This window comes from Ailuropoda melanoleuca, chromosome 2 (assembly GCF_002007445.2).
Source record: "Ailuropoda melanoleuca isolate Jingjing chromosome 2, ASM200744v2, whole genome shotgun sequence".
In the NCBI taxonomy this organism is placed as follows: domain Eukaryota; kingdom Metazoa; phylum Chordata; class Mammalia; order Carnivora; family Ursidae; genus Ailuropoda; species Ailuropoda melanoleuca.
The window spans coordinates 34,851,112-34,871,030 of NC_048219.1; the positions used below are offsets into that span (position 1 = coordinate 34,851,112).

The following is a 19,919-nucleotide window of genomic DNA, read 5'->3' on the forward strand; positions in this document are numbered from 1 at the left end:
CCACTGCAGTGAACAGAAAACCAGGACACGGTGGGCACTAGGAAGCCAAGGTGGGAGGAAGTTTGAAAAAGTGAGTGGTGAGTTCTGTGGCTGACAGGAAAATGTGGGGTGACCTACAGATCGCTGTTAGGAGGTCACTGGGTACGTCACTGGAACTTAAGCAAAATTCTTCATTGTCCAGTCATCTGGGGTCAGCTGGCAAAGGGCTGTGATTAAGTTAGACATTGCGTATGCACAGCCTGCAGAGACAGGGAGAAGTTGTGGGGGGGGGACGAGTGTGATCTCTAAACTTGCCTTGACATCCACATCTAGAAAATCAGCTGTACAAGGCAGACGCTGGGGGGCTTCTGGAGGGGAAACCTGGGGCCAGACAGGAGAGCTGGCTCCGTGGACAGCACCAGCTCTAAGTGCACTCCATGAATTTGCCTGCACAGAGTTTCCTGGGATCCAGGATGAAAGGAGGCTTGAGGGCTGCCTAGCAACACTATGTTTATGCAACAGTCCCTGAGAACATGGCAGGACTAAGAGAGGGAAAAAAAGAACAGCTTCTGAAGAGAAGGTGCCAGAGAGTTCCAGCCGCCCAGGGATGGGAAGCCCCCGCTTGCGAGCAGACTCGCCAAGGCTGAGCCTGGCCACGTGATGCCCAGATTCCGCGGGCTGTGCGCTGACATGGGAAACGGGCCGGTGGGTCCCAGATTCCCCCAGCTTCCCCCACTAATCACGGCTCTCCTCGGCTTCTCCATTGTTTTCACAGCTGTTCAGCTGCTCCTGTTCAGTCAGGGGACAGACAGGCCGACTCCAAATCACGGAGCAGAGAATAATACTCGGCCGAAGAGAGGGTGCACAAAATGGGATGTTTATTGGTAGGCTGGCAGCGAGGAGATGGGAAAGACGCGCAACTCTTAACCCTTTCATTGGCTGATCAAGTGTGCGTGTTCATTTCCAACAGAAAAGAGACGGTGCTCACAATTAAAATTGTTGTGGTGCTCCCAAATTTGTGAAGGATTGGGTTTTGCCAACGTGAGATCATATTTGCCCACAAAAATAGCTTTGGAAATGGTAGCCATTTGTCCAGGCCATACCACAAAAGCCTATTTAATCCTCAATATATTCAGTTCGGGGAGCAAAAAGGAGGAAACTTAATAGTCTAAAGGAAAAGCATAGCTGACATTTACAGACTGCTCACTGCGGACTCTGTGCAGTATGTATGTAATTTCACAACATCCACACTCTAAATCCATGAAGTTGGTATAATTATCTCATTTTGCAGATGAGGAAACTGAAGCTTGAGGCAATTTATAACTTGCCCAAAGTTACAGATCTATTAAGAGATGAGGCCATGATTGTAAAAAGGCAATCTGACCCACAAATCAAGATTCTTAATCATTGTTACATCCTTCCCTTTAATACCCTGGTATTAGTTTCCTATTCCTGCAATAACAAATCACCCCAAATTTAGTGGCTTAAAATAACATGAGTTACAGTCCAGAGGTCAGAAGTCTGAGATAGGTTTCACTGAGCTAAAATCAAGTTGTGATAGGTCTGCATTGCTTCTGGAGACTAGGAAAGAATCCCTTTTCCTGACTTCTACGGATTCTAAAGGCTGCTGATATTCCTTGGCTCTTGGCCCCTTCCGCCCTCTTCAAAGCCATCAGCATAAAACCATCTCTCTCCTTCTGCTTCTATCCTTCCACCACTGTTCTCTTACACAGATCCCTGTGTAAGAGATCCCTGGGGCCCACCCAGATAATAGAGGATAATCTACCCATTTCAAGGTTCTTAACATAAGCATATCTACAAAGTCCCTTTTGCCATGTAAGGTAACCTATTCTCAAGGTTCCAGAAATTAGGACATGTATATCTTGGAGGTCCATTACTCAGCCTCCCACAACCCTAATAACAGACCTATATTTTAGCCAGTGTGCTCGTCGTGCTGTCACCTGTTACACATTTTTGCTCTGCTCCTACCTACACTACAGGTGGTTTGAGGATGGTGACTATGTCCTACTCATCTTTAAATCCTTGAAATCCTACTTCCTCATAAACAAAAAGTAGGCGTTCATATGTGTTTCTTGTGTTTGACAAATGAATGATGAGTAAAATAAACAGATTAAAATATGGCCATAATTTGAGCAACATACATGTCATTTATAACAAAAATAAAAAGAACAGAACGGAACTGAGCATTGGAACCACCATAATGTGTACTGAATACTCTCCCCTTATAAGTCATGCGGCTTTAGGCCTCTTCTTTTGCTCATTCTATTCCCTTGCCTGGGACATCCTTCCTACCTGGTTATTTCCTAGTCATCCTTTCAGACTTAGGTCAGGGGTCCCTTTTCCCAGAAAGCCTTCTTTGACTCCCTCAATCTCTCTCTCCTCTGTCCCTCTCTTTGTGTCTGCTTCTGTCTCTCTCTCTCACATACACACACACACACACACACACACACACACAAGTGTGCTGGAAGTAGGTGAAACTGACTTGACAGAGCTGATTGTGTACATTTCTTCTCAACTCCTCACTTTGTGACATCATTTTTATAGCCATGGAAGGGGTATTTACATCACAGAAATTGGCAAATGCCATAAATCAGGGCTGTTCTTTCCAGAGAGGGATTATTTAGTATTTACACAACTGCACATGCCCACACCCTCCACAGGCTTAGTCCTTGCTTTCTAAATATGGACCCATAGCATTCCCAATCTTACCACACTATTTTTCCCTTTTATAATCTGTTTATATGCTGACTACTTTTTCAGGCACTTAGCACCACACATGCTAGTGGAGAGATAGAGCTGGGGCAATGATTTGGTGGTACCCTAAATTGTCAGATAACCCTTGACAATATCATAGTCCCTCCAATAATTCAACCTCATGCAGCAATTTGTGGACCGATCCTCTAACTCATTCCAGGTAAACATTCAGTCCAATGTGGGGATTATCATCCTCCATCCATGCATCTTCCATTACGCAGCTGCAGGGGGCCGCTGAGAAAGGAGAGGAACGTGACCTGCTCTCCCTTGACCATTCGTTCTCTTGCTCTTGTGCTGCTTCTTGGAGTGGCGGGTCAGTGAAGGAGGAGATGTGAGGGGCACACTTGTATGTTCCGGTGCCCTTTCTCCTTCCTCTCTCACTGCCTTTCTATTCATAGTCTGAAATAGGTGAGCACTAATTGCTTCAGCCAGCATGGACCTGGCCCTATGCAGGAAACCCCCCCACACAAGACACTGGAGACATCTTCAGTCTGACTCCAGCCAATGCCTTTAATATCCATAGTAGTTTCTGATGAACTTTCAAATCAACAATCTCTTTACACTCATCATCCCAAATTCAAGGCCTATAGAAGTATGTGGGATTTTCCAGTGTTCCGTAAGAACCCACAATAATAGGCAGGTCGATCTTTGTCCTTTTCCAACATTCTACACCACTTCTGTCTCCAAACTGCAGGATCCTGGAAGTGTGTCTTAAATCTAGAAAACAACCATCTGGAGAATGAACTATCAGTTTACCCTTCTTAAAAAATGCCAAGGATTCAATTAGAGTAGGGAAAGGAGGCTACCTTCAATTAAACTCTTTCCTTAAATCTCTACACACACACACACACACACACACACACACACAGAGTTTAATTAGATTAGACAAGTGGGGAAAAGGGTTGTCATGTTTCTTTTGGAATGCCATGTTATACAAAACTTACATGCCCAATGTTGGGCATTATAACAGGTGTCTCTTTTATCAAGGTCCCCCAGTATCTGCCCTAGTTTAGTTAAGGTAAGAAAAGTAGCCGGCTCATAGAGATCCTCCCAACCCTGTCCCCAGGAAGGGTCTCTGCTTCTAGGATGCCAGGAATTAAGTAACTCACACCAACTTTTCAGAAGGTTTTGGGCCCCCACAAAACAAAGAAAGATATCTTTGCAAAACCTTCGTCTGGTCATATGAATGAAGGGCACTGGAGTTTGCTGAATTTCCAACTGGGATTCCTGATCCTCTAGCTTCTAACCCCCTTCTCCTCTATGATCCCATTGACCTCTGCTGAAGGTCACACCATCATTAAAGCCTCCCCCAAATATCTGGACTGAGCCATATGAGACATTTCCAAAATCTTTTTCCCCCACTCAAGCATCAGACCTAAGCACCCATTTCTGGGTTCCTCTGACTGACCACCATCTTGACTCTGATGCTTTTGGGGGTAGAGTTCCATCTTCTCAGTGAGAGGAATCCCTGGACAATCTTACCTCACCATCCAGAGTGAAGAGCAATCCCAAAAGGGGGGAAAAATGCAAGAGCTTGTGACCTCTTTCTCCTTTCCCATGCAGAAGAAATTCCAACTACACAGGTTCTGAGAGAAGTTTCCAAAAAGAAATCAGTGGAAAACAAAATTTCAACCAATTTTTTATTTTGACCAAATCATCTGCTCCCAACCATCTGCCAAGGCTACTTAGTCCATTTGGTACTGTGACCTCGGGGCCTTAAACTTGCATGAATAAAAAATATATATTGGCTCCAAAATAAACAACAAAAACTGCAAATCAAAATAAATGAATGTTGAATAAAGTGTCTACGAAAATGTAATATTTTGTCAGCCATTAGACTACATCCTAACTCATATAGTTATTTATAATTATAGAAAATAGGGGATGTGGCTGCATTTTAATATGTTTGAAATGATCTTGGGTAGAGCCTTCAAAAGAAGGGTGCCTAGAATGCTAAAGTAACCTTGTCTCATTCTATGGCTTATGGTACATCCTTGGCCAAAACTGGAGTTCATTTTCTCTGCAGGAGCGAAGAAAGGATGAGAAAGATGAGATAAGCCTTCACTCTACGTGGTTGCAGGGTGTCTCATCACTTACCCCATACTGCTTTCCAACCCCTCTGCAGACACTGAAGCCTGCCCTATGCTCTTTGCATTGTATGCTGATTTCTGTCTCTGTCTCCTCTAATCCCCACTTGGGTCCCCATATCCATTGCGGGAATTCCAGATGGAAGAAATTATAAACCTCATTTATTTCAGGTAAGTAAATTCACATCAGGCATCTCCAGAAAGGGGGACACCCATCCCAAGGAGCCAATTGATGAGCGAATATTGAGAACCACTATATACAAGTAATAATAACACCTACATAATACTCACTGTGTGCCAAGCACTGTTCTAAACATTTTCCAATTCTACCAACTTTATTATTATGCCCATTTTCAGATGAGAAAAATGGAGCAGAGAGGGTAAATACCCTGCCTAAGTTCCTGTAGGCAGAAATCAATGGAGGTCTTAATCACTGCACCATAACATTGGGTCACACAGGAAGAACCTCAGACCAACAACAAGTGGAGCAGCTGCCTTGAAGCCAACCCTTGGGTGCAGACGGCAGATGAAACTAAGCATCCCAGGACAATGTATCTCTGGACAACTTCTTGAGAGAGAAGCACATGGTCTATCTCATTTACATCATGTTTCTCTGAATGGCTCAGCCTGTTCTCTAACACCCTTTGTCGCAGGGCCTTCCAACAAAACATGCAGAGTCACTCAGGTACTTAACCACGTGCGGCTGGATTTGGCTAATCAATTACTACTTCTGGCGAGCCTCGTCTCCCCAGCAATATCTGAAGAAAAGTACTTGAAGGAATGCAACTGATCTTACCATGGTCTTACAGAGCACGGTGGATTCCCAACTCCTTGGTTAAGATTCCTGCTCTGCACATCCCAGCTGTGGCACCGTGGATAAAATACTTCATTTCCCTGTGTTTCAACCGCCTCAGCTGTAAAATGGGAATAATAATGGTATCTAACTAGAGGGCTGCCAGAAACATTAAATGAATCAACCATTCATGGAAGGGGCTTAATGTTTTGACTGACAGGTGCTATTCATTAACTCTCAGCAAACTCTTAGCAAAAACTAAACATATCAAAATAAAAGTGCTCAAAATGTACATGGTATTTTACATACATTACTTCATTTAACCCTCCAAGCAGTGCTTTAACAGAAGCAAAAGTATTAAAATAACAGAAAAGTAAGCTTAGATTTAGAGAAGCTTAGAAAATTACCTAATCATACAGCTTACAAAATACAGATCTGCAACTTGAGTCCAGAATTCTTTCAGAAAATACATAACTCCTCAGCCAGAGCTCCAGCATAATCCTGGCACAAGTAGCACTCACTCATCTGACATTTGTTGATTGAATAATATAGGATTTAAATAGAGTTGGCTGGGGGCGCCTGGGTGGCTCAGTCGTTAAGTGTCTGCATTTGGCTCAGGGTGTGATCCCAGAGTCCTGGGATCGACCCCCATATCAGGCTCCTCTGCTGGGAGCCTGCTTCTTCCTCTCCCACTCCTGCTTGTGTTCCCTCTTTCGCTGGCTGTCTCTCTCTGTCAAATAAATAAATAAAATCTTAAAAAAAAATAGAGTTGGCTGTATTCCTAAATTTGATTTTTATGATTCAAGAGTTACATTTAAAAATCTAAGTTTGTATTAGCAAACCACATACAACAATACATTAAAAAATCATTCACCATGATCAGGTAGGATTTATTCCTAGGATGCAAGGATGGTTCAATATTTGCAAATCAAGCAACATCACACACCACATCAACAAAACAAAAGATAAAATCATAGGACCATCTCAATAGATACAGAAAAAGCATTTGACAAGATTCAACATCCATTCATGATTTAAAAAAAAAAAAAAGTACCTCTCAACAAAATGGGGCTAGAGAGAACATACCTATAGCTGCAGCAATCCGACAAGAAAAAGAAAGAGGCATCCATGTTGGTAAAGAAGTTAAACTGTCACTATTTGCAGGCCAAATGATACTACATATAGAAAATCCTAAAGATTCCACCAAAAAACTACTAGAAGCAATAAATGAATTCAGTAAAGTGGCTGGATACAAAGTTAATACTCCCAAATCAGGAAGGTTTCTATATACTAACAACAAAGTCATGGAAATAGGAATTTAGAAAAACAACACCATTTATAATTGCACCAAAAAGAATAAAATACCTATGAGTAAACTTAACCAAAGAGGTGAAAGACCTGTACTCTGAAAACTACAAAATACTGATGGAAGAAACTGAAGATGACAAAAACCAAAGGGAAGATAATCCAGCCTCATGGGTTGGAAGAATTAATATTATCAAAATGTCCACATTTCCCAAAGCACTCTACAGATTCAATGAAATCCCTATAAAAATACTATCAGCAATTTTCACAGAACTAGAACAAATAATCCTAAAATTTGTATGGAACCACAGAGAACCCCAAATAGCCAAAGCAATCCTGAGAAAGAAGAACAAAACTAGAGGTATCACAATCCAAATTTCAAGATCTACTACAAAGCTATAGTAATCCAAACAGTATGGTACTGGCACAAAAATACACACAGAGATCAACAGAACAGAGACCCCAGAAATAAACCCATATCTATTTGGCCAATTAATCTATGACAAAGGAGGCAAGAATATACAATGGGAAATTTCAATTTTCAAAAAGTGGGGCTGGGAAAACTGGACAGCTACAGGTAAAAGAATGAAACTGGACCACTTTCTAATACCATAAACAAAAATAAGCTCAAAATGGATTATAGATCTAAATGTGAAACCTGAAACAATAAAAATCCTAGAAGAGAACACAGGCAGTAATTTCTCTGACATCAGCCATAACAACATTCTTCTAGATATGTCTCCTAAGGCAAGGGAAATAAAAGCAAAAATAAACTATTGGAACTACATCAAAATAAAAAGCTTTTACACAGCAATGGAAGTCATCATAAAAACCAAAAGACAGAAAGGGGAGAAGATATTTGCAAATGACATATCCAATAAGGGAATAATATCTAAAATATATAAGGAACCTCTACAACTCAACACCAAAAAAACAAATTATCCAATCAAAAAATGGGCAGAAGACCTAAGTAGACATTTTTTCAAATGTCTTCTAGATGGCCAACAGACACATGAAAAGATGATCAACATCACTAATCATCAGGGACATGCAAATCAAAACCACAGTGAGGTATCACCTCACATGTGTCAAAATGGCTAAAATCAAAAACACAAGAAACAACAAGGCTGGTGAGGATATGGAAGAAAAGTAACCCTCATGCACTGTTGGTGGGAATGCAAACTGCTGCAGCCACTGTGGAAAAACATATAGAAGTTCCTCAAAAAAATTAGAAGTAGAAATACCATATAACCCAATTAATACCACTATTGGGTATTTACCCAGGGAAAATGAAAACGCTCACTCAAAATGATATATGCATCCCTATGTGTAATATATATATATATATATATATATATATATAGGCACACAGTATTATGTAAGTTTTATTGTTTTATATATATATTACATATATATATATATATATATATATTACACAGCCATAGAAAAGGATGAGATCCTTCCATTTAAGACAACATAGATGGACCTAGAGGGTATTATGTCCAGTGAAATAAGTCAGACTAAGAGAGACAAATACCATATGATTCCACTTAAAAATCTTAAAATTGGAATCTTAAAAAAAATGGAATCTTAAAAACTGAATAAACAAAAAGAATCAAAACTAGAACTACAGAGAACAAACTAATAGTTCCCAGAGGGGTAGGGGTTGTGCAAAATGGGTGAAGGGGAGAGGGAGATACAGGCCTCCAGATATGGAATGAGTAAGTCACGGGAGTAAAAAGCAGAGCATAGGGAATACCGTTGGTGATACTGTAATAGCGATATAATGGGACAGATGGTAGCTATACTTATGGTGAACATAGCATAATGTATAAACTTGTCAAATCGCTAAGTTATACACCTGAAACTAATGTGACGTGTACCAGCTATACTCAAATTAAAATAAGTTAAATAAATTAAAAAAAAAAACCTACATTTGTGACCAGCAGTTTTATGCTAATCAACTGTCATTCAAAATGAGAAAAAACTAAAACAAGAAGCCTACTATGTTCAAGGAACTGAGCTAAGTAGATGTCTGGGTTCCCCTCCCCATCAACCTTACTAGAGCCAGGAGGATTGGGGGTAGGGTGGGAAATACATGTGCAAGTGACACGATGTTATTTCTGAAACTATAATCTATGGAACAGATAGCATTTACAATATTTGTTTGAAATAAGTGCATAGTAAGTTATATCCCAGGGACTTAGTCACTTAACTAACCCATCAAAAATAACCAGGGCAAGGGATTGGAGGCTCCTGATACAATCTGTATATTTATAAGAGGCTTCGCTTCAAAAAGGTAGCTCCAAGCCCGGATCCCAAGACCTTTGTTTGAACTCTTGGCTGTAGCATAATTGACAGAGAGAATTAAAGGGGATATGAAGACCTGGGACTGAACTTTTTCAATAGTCTCAGCTCGGCTCACATTGCTCACGATATTAGAGGCAGCCGTGATGATATTAAATGATGCCGCACTGACAGAGATTAACAGAGTATGCAATTAGATTTAAATGCTGTAATTGGAACATGCTGTTAAGTGCCTACCATCAGTCCTGGGTCTCCCCATAGAGCAAGCCAGTCTCTCCTTGGGTTGCTCTGTAAATTTAACACTGTCCTCACCAGCCACAAATCCTCTGCCACTTAGGCAGAGAGAATGCACAGGGCTAACGTTATTGTGAAATTACCATGTCTTATGCTGCGCTCATCTAGGCTGCTACATAGTTTTGAAATGCTTCCAAATCTAGTTAGATCTTCTAAGCTTTCTAGCAGCCATGGGAAGGAGGACAGATATAGCAAGGATGCAGTCAATGATTGAGACAGGTGAACAGACCCACTCAGGGTCTCCTCAACTACTCTGAATGAATCATGGATCAATACTTGATCTTTTGACTCCAGATTCCATGTGCTTCCTATCAGGCCATGTTGCCTCCATAGGTTGTGATTTGAAATTTATTTTGCCTGCTGAACATTCCTCTGTCAGGAGGGCAAGCTTCACAGGCCCACAACAGGACAAGCTACCACATTTTGATATGTTACCTCATGCCCGTAGGTCTCCAGCAACAAGATGGCCTTTGTTAATCACTGGCAATACCACAGTGGAGGTCAACCCATCGCCTTGTGCTTGTTGAATATCTTCTATGTGTCAAGTCATCGATGAGCACCATGTAAGAAATATTTTAAAAGGATCTTAAAATCTAATCAACTATATCTGACTACTGTGTGATTGTTTGCCCCCATACAAAGTATTAAAATAAAAACAATAGTTAACATTTGCCAACATAATTACTATGTGCCAGGCCTTTCAGATGCTCTATATGTACCAAGTCTCAGATTTTAAAAGTTGATTTTCAGACTATCCATGTGGTAATAGGATTCCAGGATGGTGCTATGGAGGTCACTGAGAAGTGGGGAGGGTACACTGGATGGGTCTCTGAGTCAGCCCTCCAAATGTCATCCAGAAAAAGACCATGAAAATTTGGGGTTTGTTCATTCATATAGGCATTGGATTGCTAAAAATCAGTTATATATTATACATGGTTCAAAACTCAAAAAGTAGAAAAATGTATCGAATGAAAAACTTTTCTCTATCCAAATCCCCCAGCTACCCAGTACACCTCTCTCCAAAAGAAAAAGTGAAACGAAACAACAGAAAACGTTTTCACTATTATTGTTATGTGTCCTTTCAGAGATATAAATGAATAGAGAAGCAAGTGTATTTACTCTTTTTTCCATTTTCCTTACGTACCATACACACTGCTCTACAGCTTGATTTTTCACTGAAAAATACAAGTTGGAGGTCTTTCCATATCACTTGCTAAAAAGCTACAGCTGCAAAATTCCATTTAACTAATCTTCCATTGATGAATATTTACATTATTTCCAACCCTTTGCTATGAAGAATAATATTCCATATGTCATTTTCACATGGGTAAATTTATCCAGAGTATAATTTCCTGGAAGTGGAATTGTAGGGTCAAAGAAGAAACACAGTTGTCATTTTGTTTAATATTGTTTAAACTATACCAATTTCCCTCCCACTGGGAGCACATAGGAGTGCTTCCACAGAGTCTTGGCAACATGAGAGTATCGTCTCATACTTGAATTTTTGCCAATTTGATAGGTAAAAATGTTACATGAGTATAATTTTAATTTCCCCTATTATGCAACCAGTCAGGTGACTCTCCCTTTTGTAAGTCTTTAGTTTGGGATTTTCCTTTCCTCTGATGAGCCTATGCATATCCTTTAACCATTTTTCTAGTGGATTGACCATCTTTTTTATATTGATTCGTAAGAGCTATTTATATATTAGATTAGCCCTATGTGATAAGTCACAGATGTTTTGCCTAGGGTCTTTTGACTCTGCTCATAGCATTTTTTTGCATACAGATTTTTTAGATAAAGATATATCAATATTTTTTCTTCTGCCTTTTGCATTTTCTACAGTAATTGGAATGATTTTTCCTATTCCCAAGTAATAAAAAAATTCTCACATTTTTCTTCTACTTTTATGATTTCATTTTTCACTTTTAAGTCTTTGATCCATTTGGAATTCATCTTAGTGTATAATGTGAATGTGAATCCAATAATTTTCCAAATGGCTACCCAGTTATAACTATAAGGAGTAATCTGTTATTTCTCCCTTCCATACACACACGTATACACTGAATTGAGTTGCTAAACTTATTATCTCCTAATTTTTACATCTCTTTGAATTTCATATATATTTGAAATTTTGATTCTTTTTCATTGGTCTAATTTATCAGCCAATCTCACCAATTTATTAAAGCTTTATGATACACTTTAATGTTTTTTAGAACAGATGCTCCGTCATTGCTCCCCTTTTTTGTGTTTTTTGGCTACTCTTACTGTTTCTTTTTCCGTAAGAACTTTTTTAAAAGTCTTAGTGTTTTTATTGGAATTCTGTTCAATTTACAAATTAATGTAGGGAAAAAATTTATCTTTATTAGGTTGAGTCTTTCCATCCAAGAACTTAGTATATATGCCTTCTTTGTTCAGCTCCTCCTTTGTGGAATTTCAGAAGTGTATGTATGTATGTGTTATAGGCATGTAGACAAGTATGTAATTGAATTTATACATACATGTATTATATATGCATGTATAATTTGCATATACATAAGATAGATGTGATGTTGCATTAATCAATTGCCTTTCATATGTCTGGAGAATGATCATAGAAAAATTTTTATTAGATCTATTACTATGAAATATTTTATTAATATGTACCTTTATATTGATCCATTCTTATGTTTCTGGAATAACTCTTCTTCCTCATGGTGTAGTATTCTTTAATATGCTGTTAAATTCTGTAAAAATTCTGAAGTTTTACATCTTGATTACAAGAATTTTTAGAAAACACTGACTACTGATCTGGTGTTTTGTGATTTTTTTTTTTAAGATCTTATTCATCTGACACAGAGAGAGAGAGAGCACAAGCAGGGGGAGCAGCAGCAAAGGGAGAAGCAGACTTCCCAGGGAGCAGGGAGCCCAATATGGGGCTCAATCCCAGGACCCCGGGATCATGACCTGAGCTGAAGGCAGACGCTTAACTGATGGAGCCACCCAGATGTCCCACTAGTTCTCTTTTATAAATGAAGTACCTCAGCTCAGAGAGGTGAAGTGACATGGTCGAGGTCACACAGGGAGTTAGTGGCTGGTAGGTACTTGGGCCCAGATCTGTGTGACCTTAAATTCATGCTCCTTCCTACAATGGAGCACTGACTGCCTACCTGTTTTCATCCATAAAACGCAGGGCTAGGTTAAGCCAGGACATAGAACCTTCCTTTCTGGCTTTAACATGCCTTGGGCCAGTGGTCTTTTCTGAGGGCTACAGAACATTCTTTAACTGCTATCAGTAATATCATAAATGACTAACATTACATTCCTCACTTTCTTGCTTACTTTGAGGCAATTATTTCTGGTTAGAGATTTGGCTTAAAAGTTAGACCTTTGACAGACGCAATACTGCAAAGCGAAATGAAAGAGATGTTTTGGTGCTGTGTAATACTGTTAAAATGAACCAATGTGAGAGTCATTAGTATTACTTATGGTAATAGATTAGATTTTAAAATACTCATGAAGATCATAGAAAAAAAGTAATGCTGAAAAAAATCTAAATATGTGGGATGCCAGAGAATTCTGGAAAGGGGACTACACCATCAGGCTGTGGATGGGTGTGAGTCCTGGGGACCAGTGACTCCTGTGAGGTCAGATGAAAGGGGCACGTGACTATCTTAAAGTGCTTTGAGGACGGAGCCTCCAGAATTATAGGCCATATCCTGTAGCGAAGTTCCCACCATGAGGGCAGGGACTGCCTTTTGATTCTCTTGTATCCGTAAGGCCAGGCACCGTGCCTGGTCCTGATGTTCCAATAAATGCTTGTCGAGTGAATGAACATATAATGACAAGGAGATCTGAGACCATATAATACAAGGAATAGATGCTGGAATTGGGACTATGCATTGCTTTTTCCACACTCCCTCATCTACTCCTGAACTTCGCTCCTTTTCCCTAGGATTACCTCTGTGTTAGTTTTCTAGGGTTGTGGTAAGAAATACCACAGCCTGGGTGGCTTAAACAAAAGAAATTTATTTCTCATAGTTCTGGAAGCTCAAAGTCCAAGATCAAGATGTCATCAGGGTTGGTTTCTTCTGAGGCCTCCTTTCTTGGCTTGTGGATGGCCACCTTTGTCTTCACGTGGCTTTCCCTCTGTGCCTGTGTCCTACTCTCTTATTATAAGAATACCAGTCGTATTGGATCAGGGCCCACTCATATGTTCTCCTATAATTTTATCCTTCTTTAAAGGCCCTATCTCCAAATGCAGGCACATTCTGAGGTTTTGGGTGTGAGGACTTCAGCATGTGGATTTTGGGGGAATGTAATTCAGCCCGTTACAACCTCTTTTACAAATTACTTGCACATAAGTCCTTCTCTCGTTCCTGCTTTTGCAAGGGAATATAAACTAAGCCATGGCACTGTTAAATCTCTCTTTCTCCTCCCCTTCTGACCTCAGTGTATACATCTCTATGGAATCTATCTATTTATCTAGTTGTTTTGTTATTACTTTTATTGTTGGTACTGGTGGTGCGGGGGGTGTGTGTGTGTGCGCGCACGCACGTGCATGCATGTGAAATTGCATCCAAATAGAAGATATGGTCATTTCTTCAGGAAATTCTCTTTAAAAAATATAATAATGTCTGAGCAGCAATAAACCTTCCTTTCATGTATGATGATCAAGCAGCCTTAATTGTCTAGTGCTTTCGACAATGCTCTGCTGATTCCTGAGTTGTCATTGCTGTATAAGCCCCATTAAAGGCTATACAAACCCCTTTTGAGCTTTCTCACAGCTAACTAATTATGCCTTGATTGATGGAAAAGTAAGCACACCTTGATTGCTTATGTAATTTTGAATTAATTACATTACTTCCAGATTTGTATGTCATTGAGGAAGGTACTTATCGACGGATTCTAATTAATGTATAACAACTTCATGATATACATGGAAGCTTTAAACACTTAAGATATAACTCCCAAGGTTCGGTTCATTCATTCATTCATTTCTTCATTCATTCAATGAATATTTATGGAAGTTTTAATATGGAGAAGGTGCTCTGGGAGTTGGTATGGTAATGCAGCGGATGTATAAAGCTTGGTGCCTGCATCCTAAGATGGGAATGACAGGCACACAAATAATCACAAAGCGAAATGGCAATATATAGCACAGTTGCTCTAGCTTTCTGTTTTATCTTCATTTCTACCCGTCCAACTAGGAAAATAAAAACCACTTTGAGGGAATTTAATGTAGGAATTGGTTACACAGGTGAAAGAAAAGATGAGACACCAGCAAGGGACAGTAAGGCAACCGAAAGATCTGTGGCAGCAAGAAGCCTCCACCCCTGTCGTTTAGAGGGACCAAGGGAGGCAAGTGTTCCTGGAACCTAGAATCACTGGGCAAAGCTTGACCATGACCAGCTTGTCGGACGGCATCTGTAGCTAAGGAAATGATGTGGCTCTTGAGCATAGAGAAGGGGTGGACAATACTCTGGACCCCTCCTTCTTGCTCCAGTCCCTTAAGTATCTCTCCTGGGAGTTTCAGGCTAGGGATATGAGTCCCTAATATGGTATGGAGTAGAGGAGGGGCAAGGAATGGATCTGAATACAAATTGGCCTAAGCCTTGCACAGAACTCTAGGATTTATGACTGTCTAATACACATTCCACTTAAACGGAAAAAAAGTGTTTACATCCTACCAGAATCACAGACAAAGTCTGTGGGGAGAGAACGCTTAGTGTGTATCTATGTGTGTGGGATGTGCACACCTGGGTGGGGTGGGAGTGGGATGGAGTAGTCTGCTAACCTGGAAGAAAAGGGAAAGATAGATTTCCCCCAGGTAGCAGATCAAATGGGAGATGATTAGTGGTAAGCTGTCTGCCATTAAGGTAAGATAATTTGGAAAGAGGGAAAAAGGACTGGAACTTACTTCATGATTGAGCTGAGGTGGAGATCTGATAATACAGAGAGTGTAAAAATATAGCCTTACTGGGAGGCATTTAACAGTGGTTAATCCATTAACTAATTAATTTGAAAAACATCTATTAAGAACCAACCATAGACCCAGTGAAGGCCTGGTGTTGGTGATAATACAATGTGCAAAAATAGACTTGTCTCTGGCCTTAACGGATTTTATGCCCTAGTGAGTAAGATGTTTATTTTTCAAATGATTACAAATGTGAGCAATTACCAACTGTGATAGGGTAATAAGGAAGAGTGCAGAGGGTTATAATGGTGTATTGTAGGGTGATGCTGATCAGGGGATCAGCGTGCGGGATCAGGGAAGGCTTCCTACAGGAAGCACCAGTTGCTCTGAGATCTTTAGTATCATAGGAGTAGGACTAAGAAAAGCAAAGAGAGGGAGCGGGGAAGAATGGTCCAGGGTCAAATAAGAGCCATGCAAAGACCTGGTGCGTGAGGGAGCATTCCAGTGAGATGGGCGGTGGTGAGAAGTAGAATCTTGCAGTGGGATTTTTCAAACAGGTTAATCAACTGTAGTTGAAAGGACTCACATATCACACCTTTCCGTAACCTTCCAACCCTAAAATTACCTGATTTACAGCATTTAATTGCTTGCTGACTTTGGGTTCAGTGCAGTGAGAGATGCGTTGAGAGATAAAAGAACAGCAGGAGACAAGGTGCTCTTGGTGAGCAGAGCATAACAGGCCAACAAGTTGAGTCACCGTATACGACAGCATATGACTGAGTACTGCAATGAGGGGTCTACATGGCTGGAAGGATTGAGGTCGGGGAAGAAAGTAGAGTGGGATTGGGCTCCTGTTGTCACCTCTTCTGATCAGACAGCTAGAATTCTCTACTCTGCAGGCCAGAGTCTTACTGAAGAGAATTCTTGGCAGTCAGCAGGTAGTCACTGCATCAGCTGTCAGTTGTGTAACTCACAGGAAAGAGCAAGGCCACAGCAGGTGGGGCACCGCTACTGCTCTGTGCCAGGTGTTTTAAGTGTTGTCTCACTCAGTCTTCATATCCGCTGTATGAAATAGTATTATTATTCCCATTTTACAGACAAGGATGCTAAGATTTACAGGTTTGGATAATCTGCCCATGGGTTACACAGTGGCCAGCCTGGGATTAGACCCCAGTTCTGCCTGGCTCTAAACTCAATGCTCCTACCATAGCCCTCCCACAGATGCTTCCCCGCTCCTTGTGGTCAGTGTGTGTGTGTGTGTGTGTGTGTGTTGTCTTGCTTTATTTCCTATATTATAGGATTACATTTTTGATAAGGGAGGGAGATGAATGAGTGGGGAAGGGAAGTTCTTTTTTGAAGAATCTGCTGTTCGTCAAGCAACGTGCTTGCTAATTACATAGAATATTTCATTTAGTGTCTACCAAAAACTTCATGCTATGTTATTCTCCCCATTTTACAGATGAGGAAATTGTTACGTGACAGCTCTAAGGTCTTTCATCTACCAAGGGAGCAGAGCTGGGATTAGACTGTGGGTCCACCAGAGTCCCAACTCCATGCTCTTTCCAGTCCGTCACATTACTCTCTGGGACCCTTCAAGTCATTGTTGGATCTTGCACTTCTCACATTCAAAAGTATTTGTTCATTTATTTACTTTTTACACATTGTACACCATTTTTGTGAGGGACACTGTAGGAAGCACAGAGAGTGGAAAAGAATTATTTTAATTCCTTTTTGCTCTTACAGTCAGTACTAAACTTTGTGACACTTAGTTGTTCTCACACTGTTTCTTGGATTTTACTAAATGGATATTAGAACTTAAAGGGATCAGGGGTGCCTGGGTGGCTCAATTGGTTAAGTGTTAAATAAAATCTTTAAAAAATAAAATAAAATAGTAAAATAAAATAAAAAACAGAACTAGCACCTAGCTCACAGAGTTGCCATCATCTTTGTGAAGTCTTCCACCTAAGTCATGTCAACTAAAATGGTGATCCCATTCCCCCCAACACTCCCTATCTCTCTTCCTGCTTTTACTTTTCTCCTCAACACTTATCAACATCTGATAGTTCATGTATTTCTACATCTTCACCTCTCTTTTCACTTATATGTTGCTACCACTAGGATATAAACTCTAAAACACAGGAATTCTTGTTTCATTTATTGCTGTGCCCTTAGCACATAGTAGGAACATAGTAAGTATCTGTTGACTGAATCATTAAATGAATGGCCGAATGAGTGCACGCACAAAGTAAACATTGAGAGGTACTCAATAAATGTTAGCTGAATGAAGCAAAGGGCCACAGTGTAGCTCAAACAGCTGGCAGAATGATGCTAGTACCGAATAGAAACACTACCAGCAAGCTGTGGCTTTTCCCCACGGGAAAGACTAAGATTTGTCTGAGACTTGACCGCAAAGTGCTTTTTTAACAACAGCATCAATTATTCTGGGTGAGTATCTTCTCCCTGGCATCCTAAATTTCTTACAAGTACCCAGCTGGCTGGCAGGCAGCCCTACTTAATAACAACCTCTGACCCTTGGAGAGCGGGTTCCCTTGCTCAAAGTACTTTCAGATATATCTTCTATTAAAGCTCCATAATCTTTGCAGCAAAAGGCTCTTCCCACCACTTCTACCCTGTGTGTTAGTAAGGAGACAAAGCTTACAGCAAAGCATGTCTCAAAGAGAAATGAGGTCAGCAAATGAAAGAAAATGTGTAATAACGGATTGGGAGTAAAGCCAAAAAAAAAAAATAATGTCTGTTACTGTTAATATGACCTCACTTTTAACCCTCAGGCTGATTCAGCCTGGGATACAGCATGGGTTGCACAGAGATGGTGCAGTGACACTTTCTAGCCATATACACTGGCTAACTGAAGACCTGCAGTCAATGGAGTCACAGAAATTATGGGCAAATGGTCCTCACTACACAACAGGATTTGAACAAGTGTTTCTCCAGTGAATACATGAATGGACAAACAAATGAAATATTTGTTTGTTTGCATTCAAAAATATTTATTAAATACCTCTGTTGTGCCAGGTTGTGTGGAAGACACCAGGGTTACAAAGATGAATGAGACCTGAAGAGGGCCTTAGGCTACACCAGTGACTATAAATATTCGAATCTTCCTTCAGAAGAAAAGCCCAATATGCAAACAATTCAAAGCTGAGCTGCTCCAAATTGAACTGGGCTGCATATGGAGGGGGACGGTGGGAAAGGGGGAAAGGGCCTTCACCCATGTGGGGTATCTGAGGAAGCTCTATGGCTTCCCGCATCATGTTTGAAAACACTGGCCTGGGTGACCATTTTGGTGCCTCTATGACAGAGATGCTAGCGCTCTGGGGTTATATACAAAGCCCACTGTAAGAAAGAAGGGCTCCAAGGAGTGAGAGATGAAGAGGGAAAAGTTCAGAACTCAGATCTCCTCCAGAGAAAAGCTGCTATGGGGTTCCTTGGAAACCAAGAATTTGTGGAGGTCAAGGCTTTGGGGCAGAACAGTCTCATAGTCATTAGTCATTTATGATGGCCACTCAGCATGGATCTTGTTGGAAGATAAAACTGTTTCTTCTTATAGAGGCAGAAATGCTAGATACTTGCTTTTGCCAGCCTGTTTACATCTAAAGCCCATGTATGGACCAGGATTTAGGAACATAAGTAAATATGTTTCTTCTCTTCTCTTCCCCTCTGCTCTCTCCTCCCCTCCCCTCTCCTCTCCCCTCTTCTCCTTAATGGCATTCAGCATCTGACCTTGCAAGGTCAGATCCTGACACAGTTGAGCAGTGTTAGGGCTCACATTTCACTTTCCTCATTAGACCAATTCCACTGAAAGCCTCACCTCAAGCCTGCTCTGCAGCCTCCAACATCCTGTTAGCACAGGCAACCAAAGAATGGGCTGTCGAATGGGGAGACTGGAGACAGGCACACTTTTTCTCCTTCAGAAGCTCCTCTCAAGTCAAACCAGAAAACTGCCTACAATGAGGCTACAAAAGGAAAAGTCTGAAGAGTTTCCAGTAGTTTCATCTGGGAATATCCTAATTTCTCTCTTTCAATACACAGCTTTAAAAAAATAAAAAGATTTGCTACCCTTGAGGCTCTGTATTTATATTTTGGGAAATGTCAGCCAAAGACAGTGGCTTCTCCCTGCCCAGAACTTTGGGAGATCTAAGAGTTAGATGTTCTGCAAGCCATTTTTCATTTGGGGAACTCCTTAAAGAGGAATCCAGGTGGCCTTCAGCCTGATAGCCAAGTTGTTGACAAAGCACCAGTTTCTGATATTTCCTGGACACCAATCCATATTGCTTTAACAGGATTTCATTTCAATGAACTTGATATTCCCTCCAAAACCATTAATCTAGTCTCAGCTACTTCTGTTGGTCAGAATTGACTTGGCAGCTGTACTTAGAGAGGTTCAGTGAAAGGAAAATATTATTCTGTGTTAATTAAACAAATGTTGACCAGGATATAAAGTCCTAGTTAGAGAATTAGGAATTAG

At 40.6% G+C, this 19,919-nt stretch overlaps 1 long non-coding RNA gene across 1 annotated transcript in view; it reads right to left on the reverse strand.

Moving 5' to 3' along the window:
- Window positions 1-19,919, reverse strand: part of LOC109488452 — a 218,068-nt gene that overhangs the window by 110,420 nt on the left and 87,729 nt on the right. The window contains exons 7-8 of the long non-coding RNA XR_004623238.1: window positions 5,638-5,755; window positions 4,237-4,340 (exon numbers count right to left, since the gene is read on the reverse strand). This is a non-coding gene — a long non-coding RNA (uncharacterized LOC109488452). The remainder of the gene's footprint in view (window positions 1-4,236; window positions 4,341-5,637; window positions 5,756-19,919) is intronic.